Raw genomic sequence first — 5,000 nt, 5'->3', positions numbered from 1 at the left:
CTTGAAATCAGCGTTCAAAGTTATTATGACACCTACTAATGTCATTTCAATGCATTATAGACCTTTTCTTTACAACACGCATAACAAAAAATCGCTATTATGCCGATGTGCTGTGTCTATGCTTAACATAGAAATACACCGCTCCACCGTTCCAAAGTCCAGCGCGCTTCAGCCAAGTTTAAGATCCGAGGGTTTTGGTGCTCAGCAGTAGAGAACAATAATAGCAAAACTATTACCTGGGCACTTCCATTAGACTACCCAAAGCAAGACACAAGAGCAGTCATATCTGATTAGCTGATTCTATGAGCGAGTCCCGGGCAGTCCAATGGAACAGCCTTCCCATATAGAAATACATCATGTCATCACCACAGCCTTCCCATATAGAAATACATCATGTCATCACCACAGCCTTCCCATATAGAAATACACCATGTCATCACCACAGCCTTCCCATGTAGGAATACACCATGTCATTGGAGCACGATTCACATTTCCGCTCCAGAACAAGATGTACAATCCTGTTTATTTGGAAATAAATTCTCGCATGTGCCGTTTGACGGCGGATGATGGTAGACATGTTTAATGTAAAGTTATTTATCTAACGTTAGGCTGATTTATGTATGATAGGCGCGCATTTTTACCTAGTTCCATGTCGCATTTCCCCCGTTGATGTGACGCTATAGCTGTAATATAGACATATTTCATGTCGCATTTCCCCCCCTTGAGCTGTATAGCGGCACTTATTAAACCAAAACAACCGTTATCTATCTAACGTTACATATTTTAAGGCAGATTTGTGCATGATAGTCATGTCTTTTTACATATTTACCCCCTTTAATGGAATATGACGCTCGAAATGTAACTAAAGTTCAGCCGCAAAGTTGTTGCACAGGGTAGCAGCGCCTACAAAGCACCGTTATTTTGTCATGGTCTGATAATGAAGCATTGTTCTTTTTTATTTGATGACTTGTTTGATGGATTGATAGCGTAAAAACTTAAGTTGTGAATGAATCGCGAGTGTCAATGCTTTTCTATGACACTACTGGTGACGTATCAGGGTCTTGAAGGGTTATCCCTTTTCATAGGGAAAGATTTCAACCACTACGGCTTGTGATTCTGTTCAGAGGCCTTGGCTCCAAAGCGAGTGGCACTCCAAAACGAGAGGTAGGGGGAGGGAAGAGAATCGGGATCAGGCCTCTCTCTCTACTCTTTCCGCTCTCTGCCTCTCTCTCTCTCTCTCTGCCTCTCTCTCTCTCTCTGCCTCTCTATCTGCCCCTCTCTCTCTCTCTCTCTCTCTCTCTCTCTCTGCCTCTCTATCTGCCCCTCTCTCTCTCTCTGCCTCTCTCTCTGTCTCTCTGCCTCTCTCTCTGCCTCTCTCTCTCTCTCTGCCTCTCTCTCTGCCTCTCTCTCTGCCTCTCTCTCTGCCTCTCTCTCTCTCTCTGCCTCTCTCTGCCTCTCTCTCTCTCTGCCTCTCTATCTGCCCCTCTCTCTCTCTCTCTCTGCCTCTCTATCTGCCCCTCTCTCTCTCTCTGCCTCTCTCTCTCTCTCTCTCTCTGCCTCTCTCTCTGCCTCTCTATCTGCCCCTCTCTCTCTCTCTCTCTCTCTCTCTGCCTCTCTCTCTGCCTCTCTATCTGCCCCTCTCTCTCTCTCTCTCTCTCTCTCTCTCTCTCTCTCTCTCTCTCTCTCTCTCTCTCTGCCTCTCTATCTGCCCCTCTCTCTCTCTCTCTCTGCCTCTCTCTCTGTCTCTCTGCCTCTCTCTCTCTCTCTGCCTCTCTCTCTGCCTCTCTCTCTGCCTCTCTCTCTGCCTCTCTCTCTGCCTCTCTCTCTCTCTCTCTCTGCCTCTCTCTCTCTCTCTCTGCCTCTCTCTCTCTCTCTCTCTCTGCTTTCCTCTCTGACTGTACATGTTTACAATGTTCCAACACCCCCCCCCCCCCCCCCACCACCTGCCTGCCCCCCCCCCCCACCTGCCTAGCTAGCAACATGACACTGTGACATTTAAATGAAAATGACGTCTGGGGAAAAGAAAGAAAGCGCAAGTGAGCAGGAAAAAAATCATTCATATCATTATCATATCATTATCATATCATTATCATATCATTATCATATCATATCATTATCCATCTAATAACAGAAACACAGGGGTCCGTTCCATCAGTCACATGTACGTGTCGCGTGTCGTCCACGTGCCTGCGTGTGTCATGTTGAACACTACGGGGGGGTTGAGGACAGGTATGATGGAATCATGATTATTAATCATAGCCCGGGGGTTGGCGTTAGGGTAGAAATGAGATGCTATTATTCACCAATAATGATGAGTCGTCGTCCCCCCAGCATGGTGTTAGAGGTGTGGGTGATTGGGGGGGGTGGGCGGTGGCAGGGGGGTCGGGGTGGGGGTAGTGGTGGGTGTACTCTAGGTAAATAAGATGTTTTATTTACCACACAGAGTAATCATGGAGTTATTGTTCCCAGCGTGGTGTTGTGGTGTGAGGGGTCTAGTGTAGCCTGGGGACTGGGGGGGTGTATGGGGGGGTGGACTGTACTGTACGGTAACTGAGATAATTGAGATCCGCTGTTATTATTACCTCTCAGATCATAGACCCTACCTTCATCTGGTGGAGATGGAAACAGGTTTCTGTCCCAGTAGAGTGTGTCTGTAAAAAGATAATTTCCCCTTGGGGATCAATAAAGTATACATTATTTTTATTATTATTATTATTTATTTATTTTTTATTTATTTTATTATTATGACTAAATTGATTAAATGATGATGGCTCCAAGAGTGATGCTCCGCTGACTATGGAAACAGCCCCGGGGGGAGTCAAACCTCTTACCCAGGGTGCACTGTGCTCAATGGGCCTTACCCTCGCCCACTCTGAGAGAGAGAGGGGGATGGAGGGAGAGATAGAGAGATAGAGAGGAGGAGAGAGGGGGATGGAGGGAGAGATAGAGAGGGGGATGGAGGGAGAGATAGAGAGGATGAGAGAGGGGGATGGAGGGAGAGATAGAGAGGAGGAGAGAGGGGGATGGAGGGAGATATAGAGAGGGGGATGGAGGGAGATATAGAGAGGGGGATGGAGGGAGATATAGAGAGGGGGATGGAGGGAGATATAGAGGGAAGGAGAGATGCTGAGAGAGTGAAATTGAGAGAGAAAGAGAGTGAGAAAGAGAGAGAGAGAGAGAGTGAGAGGCAGAAAGAGTGTGATCAGGGAAAGTGAAAGAGAGAGAAAGAGAGAGAGAAGGATAGAGAGAGAGAGAGAAACAGATGGAGAGGGGATGTTGAGAGAGAGAGAGAGAGAGAGAGAGAGAGAGAGAGAGAGAGAGAAATGGGTAGACAGAGAAATGCACTCTAATCATTAAACCTCTGAGCTGTATTTACCTGTGATGGGTTTTGTAGCTCTGTGTACACCACCCAACTCATATGAGCACAACCACAACAACAATCACCACTACCACAACAACCACCACAACCACAACAACCACCACTACCACAACAACCACAACAACAACCACCACTACCACAACAACAACCACAACAACAACAACAACCACTACCACAACAACCACCACAACCACAACAACCACAACAACCACCACAACCACCACAACCACAACAACCACAACAACAACCACCACTACCACAACAACCACCACAACCACCACTACCACAACAACCACCACAACCACAACAACAACCACAACAACAACCACAACAACAAACACAACAACAACCACAACAACAACAACAACCACTACCACAACAACCACCACAACCACAACAACCACAACAACCACCACAACCACAACAACCACAACAACCACAACAACAACCACCACTACCACAACAACCACCACAACCACAACAACCACAACAACAACCACCACTACCACCACAACCACAACAACCACAACAACCACAACAACCACCACAACCACCACTACCACAACAACCACAACAACCACCACAACCACAACAACCACAACAACCACCACAACCACCACTACCACAACAACCACCACTACCACAACAACCACAACAACCACCACAACCACAACCACAACAACCACCACAACCACAACAACCACCACAACCACAACAACCACAACAACCACAACAATAACCACTACCACAACAACCACCACTACCACAACAACCACCACAACCACAACAACCACAACAACCACCACTACCACAACAACCACCACTACCACAACAACCACATCAACCACCACAACCACAACAACCACAACAACCACCACAACCACAACAACAACCACCACCACAACCACAACAACCACCACAACCACAACCACAACAACCACCACAACCACAACAACCACCACAACCACAACAACCACAACAACCACAACAATAACCACTACCACAACAACCACAACAACCAACACAACCACAACAACCACAACAACCACCACAACCACAACAACCACAACAACCACAACAATAACCACTACCACAACAACCACAACAACCACCACTACCACAACAACCACATCAACCACAACAACCACAACAACCACCACAACCACAACAACCACAACAACCACAACAACCACAACAATAACCACTACCACAACAACCACAACAACCACCACTACCACAACAACCACATCAACCACCACTACCACAACAACCACAACAACCACCACAACCACAACAACCACAACAACCACAACAACCACAACAACCACAACAATAACCACTACCACAACAACCACAACAATAACCACTACCACAACAACCACAACAACCACCACTACCACAACAACCACATCAACCACCACTACCACAACAACCACATCAACCACCACTACCACCACAACCACAACAACCACCACAACCACAACAACCACAACAACCACAACAACCACAACAATAACCACTACCACAACAACCACAACAACCACCACTACCACAACAACCACATCAACCACAACAACCACAACAACCACCACAACCACAACAACCACCACAACCACAACAA

The 5,000-nt window shown here is 46.9% G+C and overlaps 1 protein-coding gene across 1 annotated transcript in view; it reads left to right on the top strand.

The window, feature by feature from the left end:
- The window catches only part of myo1d (myosin 1D), a gene marked incomplete at both ends in the record, with an annotated part of 200,657 nt that overhangs the window by 161,735 nt on the left and 33,922 nt on the right, over positions 1-5,000 (top strand). The window lies entirely within an intron of this gene.

The sequence above is a fragment of the Nansenia antarctica genome (genome assembly GCF_963989245.1).
Source record: "Nansenia antarctica genome assembly, chromosome: 11".
NCBI classification, from domain to species: domain Eukaryota; kingdom Metazoa; phylum Chordata; class Actinopteri; order Argentiniformes; family Microstomatidae; genus Nansenia; species Nansenia antarctica.
This window is presented reverse-complemented; position numbering and strand designations above follow the sequence as displayed.